We start from the raw sequence: 12,969 nt of genomic DNA, 5'->3' as shown, positions 1-12,969 counted from the left end.
TGGGACACCGTAGGTACGTCTTGGCGTTATCGAATTGCGATTACGTAAACGCACAAGGCCTGCAAGGCGGGGGCGGGGCCGATTTGTTCTTCCTCTTTGCCTAAAGACGCGCTGCGTAGACCTGGCCTAAGGATTTTAACCTGCGGGCTGCAGTGCCACGAGACCGAGACCGCAAAGCAGAGCTGATATTTGTGATTGTTTTTGTTTGTACTTGGCCGGTGGTGGGCGCTCAACAAATATTTGATGAATGGGTGAATTTCTTTTTGCGTATGACACAATTTCAGTACACTAACTTCATCCCAAGTCTTTTTAGGTAATTTCCTTTCCCACAATACATGCTCACCACAATTTTGTCTTTAAATGTAAGCATTTTTTCAGGCGTGATTTTCACATTTTTAAATGTCCTGTTTGCTGGTTGCACAATGTGGATGAGTTGGGCTTTTCTATTCTTTGAGGGTTTTTTTTGGTTGTTGCTTAGTTGGGCTTTTTTAGCCTTTGGAAATTGACTTTATTGTCCTGTGATGTGCTGTAAGATTTTTTAAAAATTCAAGTTAAATCATCGTTTTGGTCTGCAAGTATATATATTCAGCTTATTTGCTGCAGATAAATGACAGTTAATACTTTTCATCTTTAAAAATCTTACAGCACTTATTTATCATTCAGAGGAAGAAATACGCAAAATGACTCCCTTAAACCTATAGGTGCTGCAGAAATAGACCCCTTGCTTATGCTCTATGCTTATATCAACACTAAAAATCTACCATTTACCTAGTCCTACTGTATCTTTGGTATTGTGCTTCCCTGCCTACACACAGAATTATGCTTAATCCTCCTAACATATCTACCATATAGATAATGTTATCCCTGTTTTACAGAGGATGTGGCTGGGATTCAGAGAGCTTATTTACCCAAGGTCACCTAGCTAGCTGATTCAGGCCAGTTTTGTGCAATTCCAGAGCCCACCGAGGCCTGAGGACATCAGGCTGGTATTGAATTGATGATAGCCTTTCTCAGATAACTGCTATGGGGGGAAGTATTCACCCTTCCAGTTTAGAGTAAGATTAGGACTCAGATTAAGTGTCTGAGAGAGGAACACGGTAGCTATGACAGTTTTTCCTGCTTCAAAATTCTGCCCAGATGCAAAATAGTTTCCCTTGTCTCCATCAAGTTTCTGGTTTTATGCCACATATCAACCCTAGAACAACTATGCTTCCGAAGAGAGAAATAATCAAACACCAAGTCCTGGATTCTGCATGACATGGCAGATAAGATACATAATGAAAGTAGCTCTGTATGTATGATGATTTGTAGCTAGAGACTATGAATCCCCCCCTCCCCCGCCAGCCACCTCACATCTAATTGAACAATTATTTAGGCATTGTGTAGCAGTAGCTTGCATGGTTTTCAATGGATCAGAGCCAAAAAATAATCTGGTCAGAAGGAAAAAGTAATTATGACTTAGTACTCTGGTTCATAGTATTTGCATGCTCCAAAGTATAAAATAGGGAGACAAATATCCTAGCAGACATCACTTCTTCAGGACACCAAAGAGAAAATGATGTTAAGTATGCCGTGATGTGATCCATGTGAGCAGCACCAAAGGATGGCTTGGGAGTGCTTTTAACCTTTAACCCTTCAAATCTGTTTACCAGCCCAAATAAACCACCCAAATAACTGCACTGTTAAAGTGAAAATGTCGGTATTGAAATAGATCTTCAAGCAAGAGCCCTTGTCCCCCATTTCCAACCACAATATTCCTAAGACCCTATTTAGAACCATTCACTCTATCCACGTGTAATTAATGAACAATTATACAAAAAGGCTTGTAACTAGGGGAGCCATGAGGCACAAGGTTAAGAACTTGGGCTCTGGCATCAGAGTTGGTGTAAGTATTGTCTCTGCCTTTGGTTAGAGTTACAAGAGTTTGGGCCATACATACCTCTCTGTACCTTAGTTTCTTCAGCTGCAAAATGGCAAGGAGAAGAATTTCTCAAAGGATTGTTGTGAGGCTCACCCAAGATCAAGCAAGCTGATCATTAAGAATAGCATGTTCAAGAAATGGGGACACTAATGTCAATATTAATAACTATGCAGGGATAGCTGAAGCAGCAACAAATGACTTACAAGCCTTTTAAACTACGTACCTATTTATGATACCAGTAAATAGAATATCAGAACCCAGGGACCCTCTTGCTACATCACAAATGCCAGTTATGGTCAAGAAGCCTTTTCCTCACTCTATTTATTAATGTATTTCAGAAATGTATTATATGCTGCTTTAGTGCTGGAGCTGAAGGCTTGTTGATTACCTTCCATTTGCCAAGATTACATCAAATTAGATTTAACTGTGACTGGCATGTGAACCATCTGATATTGGACATGGATGAGGAATGTTGCTGAATAAACCACAGTGAGCTTAATTTCTTTTAAGTTAATGAGACTTTATGTGGATGCCTTAGTCATGGCAGACCTAACAAGATGCAATCTATGGTACATTATGTTTTGGTGGGAATGTGAATGAGCCAGTACCCAACTGAGGTACTTCCGGTTGAAATCTTGGTTCCTGGATATATCAAGTTAGTTCTGTGAGCTAGTGTGGCATAAGTGGAATGGAAAGCTCTATTGGGTCCATGTTTGGAGCTAACAATCTATAGTTCTAATGATGTTCAATGGGAAGAATTGTATTCGCAACTCAGTATTAACCTCTGTTCCTTCCATGTTTGTGACATGTAAGCAACAGTTGTGAGTGATCTGAGATGCCACATAAGAGTCCCCAGGGGGAAGAGATCCTTAGCTCATTGTAACCTCGTATAATGCACAAAAGAAAGAGAGCAAGAAGCAGGAGGAAAAGCCTACAATTTTCTTAAATCTTAGACAAGATCATTAGCTAATTTGGTATAGAAGACAGTACAAAGTTTTATCTTGATAAGTGGTTCATAATTTGCTGGAATTTAGAGGCCATCAACAGTACACAGTGATGGTTTTGTTTTTTGGGTTTTTTTTTTTTTTTTTTTTTGTCTTTTTAGGGGCACACCTGCAACATGGAGAGTCCCAGTCTAGTGGTTGAATCAGAGCTATAGCTGCTGGCCTGCACCACAGCTGTAGCAATGTCAGATCCTGGCTGCGTCTTCGACCTACACCATAGCTCATGGCAACACCGGATCCTTAACCTACTGAGCAAGGCCAGAGATTGAACCTGCATCCTCATGGATGCTGGTCATACTCATTTCTGCTGAGCCATGATGGGAACTCCATAGTGACAGCTTTGTTGCTGGCAAACTGATGCCTGAATCACTGTGGACCAGGATCCATGGACCAGATGGGCAGCAGCACAGTCAGCAGCAACTCCTTCTCTAGCCATAAACTTCCCAGACCCATCTCAGAATATGTCCCTGGGCAATCTGCCCTTGGTTACCCCTCTGCTTGCAACTTAGCAGTTTTGGGGGGTTTTGTTTTGTTTTGTTTTTTGCATGTCTACTTGTACTTTTTTGCACTTACTAGGATGTTGCTTTGTGAGTAGGTTCATTTCCTGTTTGGTTCCTTTCTCTCACCTTTGTCTCAGGCTCTTATAGACCCAGGACAGTGTGCTTGCCATTGCATCTTCTGACTCCTTTGCTGGTAGCACCTGTCAGATGATTGGCAAATGCCAGGTGGCTGATAGAAGCGTCACTCCAACTGTTATTTTTCCTTAGGTCAGGCTTCTGTGGTATAAGTGCTTCTTTGAAAATAGCTTTTGTCATTATTTGAGAGTCAGGGTCACTCTGATTTAGTGTGGGTGAGGAACTGTGAAGGAGCCCATCTCTTTTTTGTCATCAGTGTCATCTTTCCTATTTCCTTTCTCCATACTGTTTCTTCAACCCAAGAGAGAAATGTAAAGCCACAACTAATGTCTCTGGGCCAATCTCAGGTCACTTAATTTTTTTTTAAAGAATATTCTTTTTTTTTAATAAGTTACAAGTGTACAACATTCACAATTATAAAAAAATTTATTATAGTTGATTTACAATGTTCTGTTAATTTCTGCTATACAACAAAGTGACCCAGTTGTACGTATATGTATGTATTCTTTTTCTCATTATCTTCTATCATGTTCTATTACAAGTGATTGGATAGGGAGTTCCTGTTGTGGCTCAGTGGAAACAAACCTGACTAGTATCCATAAGGATGTGGGCTCAACCCCTGGCTCAATTAGTGGTTAAGGATCTGGTCTTGCCATGAGCTATGGTGTGGGTCACAGACGGGGCTCAGATCTGGCATCGCTATGGCTGTGGTGTAGGCCAGCAGCTGCAGCTCCAGTTCACCCCCTAGCATGAGAACTTCTGCGTGCCGAGGGTGTAGCCCTAAAAAGCAAAACAAACAAAGCAGGTGATTGGATATCGTTCCCTGTACTATACGTTGGAACTTCATTGCTTATCCATTCTAAACATAATAGTTTGAGTATATTAACCCCAAACTCCCAGTCCATCCCACTCCCTCCTGACAATTTTTAAGTGTTATACTCCATTTATAGTTATTATAAAATATTGGCTAGATTCCCCAAGTTGTACAATATATCCTTATAGCTTATTTTCTGCCTGATAGTTTGCACCTCATAATCCCCTACCTTTGTCTTTTCCCTCCCTTTTTCCCCTTTCCCACTGGTAACAACTGTGTTGTTCTCTAAATCTGTCAGGTCATTTAATTCCTTTTTTTTAAATTTAATTTTTTTATGATTTTTATTTTTTTCCATTATAATTGATTTACAGTGTTCTGTCAATTTCTACTGTACAGCATAATGACCCAGTTATGTGTCCATATATATATGTATATATTTTTTTCTCACATTATCTTCCATCATGTTCCAGCACAAGTGACTAGATATAGTTCCCTGTGCTATACAGCAGGAATGGTCATTTAGTTTTAAAATGTTTCACCTGTTGTGACATGTACTCTTTTTGTCCTTAAAAATCATCTGGCCACCTTGACTCTTCTTGTGTATGAATTTGAGGACTGACTGGCCTCTAAACTTCAACAACTAACCTTTGTGGAATTTTTATTGGTGTTACAATGAATGAATAGATCAGTTTCTTATCTTTCTATTTATGAGTATGGACCATCTTTCTACTTACAACTTCTGTTATAGTCATTAATTAGGTTTTATAGTTTTCTCAGAAAAGACACTTCGCATTTGTTGTGAGGTTTTCCCAAATTATGTTTTGTGTTGCTATTGAAAATTGCTTCTTCTAAAGATGATATTTTGTTTATTCCTTCATATTAGTATTTTTTATTATTTATTTTTAATTTATTGGAATATAGTTGACTTACAAAGTTGTGTTAATTTCAGGCATACAGCAAAATAAATCAGGTATACATATACATATATCCATTCCTTTTCAGATGCTTTTCCCATATAGGTTATTACATAGAACTGAGTAAATTTCCCTGTGCTATACAGTAGGTTCTTGTTACCCATCTATTTTATATATAGTAGTGTGTATATATCAATTCCAACCTCCTAATTTATCCCTTCCCCCACACCACGTTTCCCCTTTGGTAAGCATAAGTTTGGTTTTGAAAGCTTTGAGTATGTTTCTGCTTTGTAAGTCCTATTTTATCATTTTTATTCTATTCCACATATTAATGATCTCATATGATATTTGTCTTTCTCTGTCTGGTTTTACTTAGTATGATAATTTCTAGGTCCATCTGTGTTGCTACAAATAGCATCACTTCTTCTTTTTTATGGGTGAGTAATATTTCATTGCCTATATGTATCACATCTTGTTTATCCATTCCTCTGTTGATGGACAATTAGGTTGCTTCCATGTCTCAGCTATTCTAACTAGTACTGCAGTGAACATTGGGGTGCATGTATCTTTTTGAATTGTGGTTTTTCTCTGAATGGATGCCCAGGACTGGGATTGCTGGATCACATGTTAGCTCTATTTTTAGTTTTTTGAGGAACGTCTATACTATGGTCCATAGTAGTTGCACAAATGTACATTCCCACCAACAGTGTAGGAGGGTTCCCTTTTCTCCATACCCTCTCCAGCTTTTATTGTTTGTAGATTTTGTGATGATGGCCATTCTGACTGGTGTGAAGTGATATCTCATTGTAGTTTTGATTTGCATTACTCTAATTATTAATGATGTTGAGCATAAAGATGACATTTTATTTATATATTTATTTATTTATTTATTTTGCTATTTCTTGGGCCTCTCTGGCGGCATATGGAGGTTCCCAGGCTAGGGGTCTAATTGGAGCTGTAGCCACCGCCCTATGCCAGAGCCATAGCAATGTGGGATCCGAGCTGCGTCTGCAACCTACACCACAACTCACGGCAACTCCAGATCCTCAACCCACTGAGCAAGGCCAGGGATTGAACCTGCAACCTCATGGTTCCTAGTCAGATTCATTAACCACTATACCACAACGGGAACTCCTGTACTAAGCATTCTTATTGGTTGTAAATAATTAAGAACAAAAAAACAAACAAATGAAAAATAAGCCCCAAACAAAAATGTACTAATCGCTTCTTGTGTTCTTCAGCTTTCAATAGCTGCCCATTTTTTATAGTGTCCAGGGTCCTTAGTATGGCTTTAAAGACTCTCCCCAATTTTCTTCCAGCTGACTTTTCAAGTCTTCCTTCTTCCTATCCTTTCCACTTGTTCCTGCAGATCCACGAGTGTTGCCTGTTCTGTACCCACTCCGTTCTCTCAACCCAGAATGCCCTTGTCCTTCCAGTTCTGTGTGAGGAAATCTTATTACTGAAGCCACATGGTGCCTCCTTCTGGGAGGAATCATTGTGTGGTTCTATTGTGCCCCCCTCACATCCACTACTAATGTAAAAACCAACCTCTTTGTATTTATAATTTACATTTTTAGGGCAAAGAATGATCATATAATATTGACGTTAGAAGCTATTAGACGAGTTACCGTCATGGTGCAGCAGTTAATGAATCCGACTAGGAACCATGAGGTTGCGGGTTCGATCCCTGGCCTTGAAGTGGGTTAAGGATCCAGCATTGCCATGAGCTGTGGTGTAGATCACAGACGCGGCTCGCATCTGGTGTTGCTGTGGGTCTGGCATAGGCTGGAGGCTACAGCTCCAATTAGACCCTAGCCTGGGAACCTCCATATGCCCCAAGTGCGGCCCTAGAAAAGACAAAAATAGAGGGGAAAAAAAAAAAAAAAAAAAAAAAAAAGAGCTATTAGAGTTGGTTGCAGCAACACCATTAAAGGTTTTATTTATTTATTTTTATTATTTTTTTTTTGGTCTTTTTTTTTTTTGCTCTTTCTTGGGCCGCTCCCACGGCATATGGAGGTTCCCAGGCTAGGGGTCGAATCGGAGCTGTGGCCGCTGGCCTACGCCAGAGCCACAGCAACTCGGGATCCAAGCCGCGTCTCCAGCCTACACCACAGCTCACGGCAACGCCGGATCGTTAACCCACTGAGCAAGGGCAGGGACCAAACCCACAACCTCATGGTTCCTAGTCGGAATCGTTAACCACTGCGCCATGACGGGAACTCCCCATTGAAGGTTTTAAAGGCATCAGCTTTTAGGGTTAAATCAGCCTAGGCTTGAATACTGGCCCAACCACTTTGTAACTTTGGGTGATGTAACATCTTTTTTTTTAATAATGATTTTTATTCTTTCCATTATAGCTGGTTTACAGTCTTCTGTCAACTTTCTACTGTGCAGCAAGGTGACCCAGTTACACATACATGTATACATTCTTTTTTCTCACATTATCATGCTCCATCATAATATGGTTCCTAGTGCTATATGGCAGGATGTCATTGCTTATCCATTCCAAAGGCAATAGTTTGCATCTATTAACCCCAGATTCCCAGTCGCTCCCACGTACCTCCTCCTTGGCAACCACAAGTCTGTTGTCCATGACCATGATTTTTTTTTTTCCTGTGGAAAAGTTCATTTTTGTGGTATATTAGATTCCAGATATAAGTGATATCATATGGTATTTGTGTTTCTCTTTCTGACTTGATTCACTTAGTATGAGAGTCTCTAGTTCCATCAATGTTGCTGCAAATGGCATTATTTTGTTCTTTTTTATGGCTAAGTAGTATTCCATTGTGTATATATAGCACATCTTCTTAATCCAATCATCTGTGGTTGGACATTTAGGTTATTTACATATCTTGACTATTGTGGATAGTGCTGCATGTGTCTTTTTCAAGGAAAGTTTTGTCTGGGTATATGCCCAAGAGTGGGATTGCTGGGTCATATGGTAGTTCCAGGTATAGTTTTCTAAGGTACCTCCATACTGTTTTCCAGAGTAGTTGTACCAACTTACATTCCTACCAACAGTGCAGGAGGGTTCCCTTTTCTCCACAACCTCTCCAGCATTTGTTATTTGTGGACTTGTTAATGATGGCCATTCTGACTGGTGTGAGGTGGTACCTCCTGGTAGTTTTGATTTGCATTTCTCTAATAATCAGTGGTGTTGAGCATTTTTTGATGTCCTTATTGGCCATCTGTATATCTTATTTGGAGAAATGTCTATGCATTTTGCCCATTTTTCAATTGGGTTGTTGGTTTTTTTGCTGTTGAGTTGTATAAATTGTTTGTATATTTTAGAGATTAAGCCCTTGTCAGTTGCATCATTCGAAACTATTTTCTCCCATTCTGTTAGTTGTCTTTTTTTTTTTTTATGGTTTCCTTCACTGTGCAAAAGCTTGTCAGTTTGATTAGGTTCCATTGGTTTATTTTTGCTTTTATTTCTATTGCTATGGGAGACTGGCTTGGGAAAACATTTGTAAGGTTGGTGTAAGAGAATGTTTTGCCTGTGTTCTCTTCTAGGAGTTTGATGGTGTCTTGTCTTACATTTAAGTCTTGAAGCCATTTTGAATTTATTTTTGTGCATGGTGTGAGGGTGTGTTCTAGTTTCGTTGATTTACATGCTCTTGTTTTTTTGCTTTTTTAAAATTTTTTATTTTATTTTTTTAAGGCTATACCCATATGGAGGTTCCTAGGCTAGGGGTTGAACTGGAGCTGCAGCTGCTGGCGTCTGCCAGATTCTTAACCCACTGAGCAAGGCCAGGGATGAACCCACATCCTCATGGATACCAGTCAGGTTGGTTACTGCTGAGCCACAACAGGAACTCCTACTTTTGCTTTTTTTTTAGAAAAAGGTTATAGACTAAGAATTTGAGCAGACGATTGCAGTATCATCGCACAGCACAGAAAAGCATTCAACAACATGAACTTGCTCTGTCACAGCAAATGTCAAACTGGCCAAAGTTAATCAGGCAAGGAGGACTTTGTACAGGCTACTCTAATGGGGAAGAGAGACAGAAAACTCCTCTGAAACAAAAGTTGAGAAAGTTTTTTTAAGAGCTGAGGTCTTTGAGACCTGAGGGGAACTCTTCGGTTACCTGTATTTGTTAATTGTCCTTATCAGAAGGAAAAGCAAACTTTGCTTTAGCTTCATGACTTGGAGCTTCATGACTTCAGTTTTATCACCTGAAGCAAGGTTCCTGCCCTCCCACAGAGACTGGGAAATGGGATGTTATCTTCCTTGATGAATATATTTCAAAGGTATGATCTCAGGTACTTAAAAGACATTCCTGGGTTATAAAACTTTCAAGGGGTTTTAAAAAATTCACATCTCGAAAGGGTAGATAAAGAATTTACCATAGCAGTTTTTCTAAAGTAAAGACTCTAAGAAAAGGGAGATCAGGGCTGGAGTCAGAGAGAAGCCTGTTTGAAGTTTAGTCAAGCTGAGGGAGACAGAATCCAGTTATGTTCCTACCAAATAGACTATTTCTGAGTACAGGTGTGTGTGTGTGTGTGTGTGTGTGTGTGAGAAAGAAAGAGAGAGAGAGAGAGAGAGAGAGAGGAAGGGGGCGAGAGAGAAAGAGAAAGGGAGAGTTATCTTGAGATAATAGGCACTATTTCCAAATAAATATAAATGAGAATGTGAATAAACACCAGCAAACCAAGACAGACAGCCATTGAAATGATTAGGGTTCTTGAGATCCAGAAGGACTCAGTAAAATTTTCCTTTATATTTACTAGATCTGATGAAATAAGTTACTAAATAAAATATTAATGGCTTTGTCAACAGGTACAGGTTTTTCCAACAATATGTATTTTTTTTAAATTGCCATTTCATTTTTCAGTCTATCTCCAAAAGAAAATGGTCTGCCATCCAGTCTTATGTAAGCACTGAGGAGACCACAAAAGCATAAAGACATCCAATGTCATTCTTTTTTTTTTTTCTTCCCCCCTCTGTGGAAATGTGTGAAGTATCTCAATGTAATATTTAGTTTGGCAAGGATGCAAACATTTTCGTTATTAGAGTACACGCATTTTAAGTGATGGTGACTTTTTTGGGTATGGAGAAGAGTAGATTGTTTGAGTCGTGAAAGTAGAACTTGACAGAGCAACACAACACGACAGTCCTTTTTTTTTTTTTTTTTTTTTTTTGCTTTTTAGGGCCGCACCCGTGGCATATGGAAGTTCCCAGGCTGGGGGGTCGAATTGGACCTGAAACTGCCAGCCTATACCACAGCCATAGCAATGCCAGAACTGAGCCTTGTCTGCTACCTACACAACAGCTCACAGCTACACCGAATCCTTAACCCAGTGAGTGAGGTCAGGGATCAAGCCCGCATCCTCATGGATCCTAGTCGGGTTACCGTTCATGAGTTCATGAGTTCATGAGGCATGACAGGAATTCTGACAGTATCCTTTTTATAGACCTCCTTAGTTTATTTTGTTTATTTATTTTGTCTTTTTGCCTTTTCTAGGGCCACTCTCACGGCATATGGAGGTTCCCAGGCTAGGGGTCGAATCAGAGCTGTAGCTGCCAGCCTACGCCAGAGCCAAATCAGCTTGAATCCGAGCTGCGTCTGCAACCTCCACCACAGCTCACAGCAACGCCGGATCCTTAATCCATTGAGCACGGCCAGGGATCATACCTGCAACCTCATGGTTCCTAGTCGGATTTGTTAACCACTGAGCCGCAACAGGAACTCCAGAACTCTTTAGTTTAAATAGCAACACACACACAAATATCTTCATTTGTTTATTTGTTATAGAAGATGGTCACAAATTACTAAGCAATAGCACAGTATTTTCTGATGTTTCTTAGTAATGCAGTGTTTTCATTTAATTTTTTTAAACCTTGGACCTGCTTCACCCATGTCTCCTACCCCCTTCCCAACTCACCACCTCTGGCAACCAAATATTTGTTCTCTGAGTCTATACTGAGCTTGTATGTTTGTTTTTCCCCAGCTTCCTCATGCAAGAGAGATAATACATTATTTGTTTTTGTGTCTTACTTTGTTTAGCATAATGCCCTCAAGGTCCATCCATGTTGTTGCAAATGGAAAGATTTCATCTTCTTATGGATAAATAATATTCCATTGTATATATCCACAAGTTCTTTATCCAGTCATCCGTTGATAGACACTTAGGTTGTTTCCATATCCTGGCTAGTGTAAATAACGTTGCAATGAACATGGGGGTACAGACGTCCTTTTGAGTAAGTGTTTTCATTTTCCTTGGATGAATACCCAAAAGTGGAATTATTGGATCATATGTGATAGTTCTATTTTTGATATATTGAGAAACCTTCATACTGTTTTCCATAGGAGCTACATCAATTTATATTCCCACCAGCAGTGCAGGAGAGTTCCTTTTCCTCCACATCCTTGCCAACCCTTGTTATGTCTTGTCTTTTTGATAATAGCCATTCTAAACAGCTGTGAGGTGATGTCGCATTTTGGTTTTGATTTGCATTTTCCTGATGAGTAATGATGTTGAGCAAATTTTCATCTACCTGTTGACTGTCTGCATGTCTTCTTTGGAAAAGTGTCTATTTAGACCTTCTGCTCATTTTTAAAATCAGGATTTTTTTGCTGTTGAGTTGTATGAGTGTATATATATGTATATATATATATATATTTGTGTGTTTATTTCCCCAATACATTATTTTTTTTCTATTGTGCAGCATCGTGACTCAGTTACACATACATGTATACATTCTTTTTTCTCACATTATTATGCTCCATCATAAGTGACTAGACATAGTTTCCAGTGCTACACAGCAGGATTGAGTTCTTTATGTATTTTGAATGTTAGCCCCATATCAGATATATGTTTTGCAAATGTATTCTTTTGTTCACTAGGTTGCATTTTCATTTTGTTTATGGTTTCTTTTGCAGTGCAAAAGCTTTTTAGTATGATGTAGTTCCACATACTGATTTTTGCTTTCGTTGCTTTTTCTTTTGATGTTAAAAAGAAATCATGCCAAGACCTCTGTCAAGGAGCTTACCACCTGTGTTTCCCTGTAGGAGTTTTATGGTTTCAGGTCTTATGTTCAAGTCTTTAATCCATTTTGAGTTAATTTTTGTGTATGGTATAAGATAGCCAAGTTTCATTCTTTTTTATTGTTGTTGTTGTTTTGTTTTGTTTTTTTGTCTTTTTAGGGCTGCACCCGTGGCATTTGAAAGTTCCCAGACCAGGTGTCTAATTGGAGCTACAGCTGCCAGCCTACACCACAGCCACAGCAATGCAAGATCCGAGCTGCATCTGCCACCTACACCACTGCTCATGGCAACGCCAGATTCTCAACCCACCGAGCAAGGCCAGGGATCGAACTGGCAACCTCATGTTCTAGTTGGATTCAGTTCCACTGCACCACAGTCAGAACTCCTCAAGTTTCATTCTGTTGCTTGTGACCATCCAGTTTTCCCAACACCGTTTATTGGAGAGACTGTCCTTTCCCCACCGAATATTCTTGGATTCTATTTGTAAATTAAATGGCCATATATGCACGGGTTTATTTCTGGGCTCTCTGTTCTGTGCCATTGATCTGTGTATATGTTTTTATGTCAATACCATACTGTTTTAATTACTATAGGTTTGTAATAATAGTTCAGAATCAGAGAACATGATGCCTCCAGCTCTGTCCGTTTTCTTTTTTCTTTTTTTCATGGCTACACCTGCAGAATATGGAAGT

The sequence above is a fragment of the Sus scrofa genome, chromosome 10 (assembly GCF_000003025.6).
Source record: "Sus scrofa isolate TJ Tabasco breed Duroc chromosome 10, Sscrofa11.1, whole genome shotgun sequence".
Lineage (NCBI taxonomy): Eukaryota > Metazoa > Chordata > Mammalia > Artiodactyla > Suidae > Sus > Sus scrofa.
The sequence above is the reverse complement of the archived record's forward strand: the minus strand, read 5'-3'. Positions refer to the sequence as shown.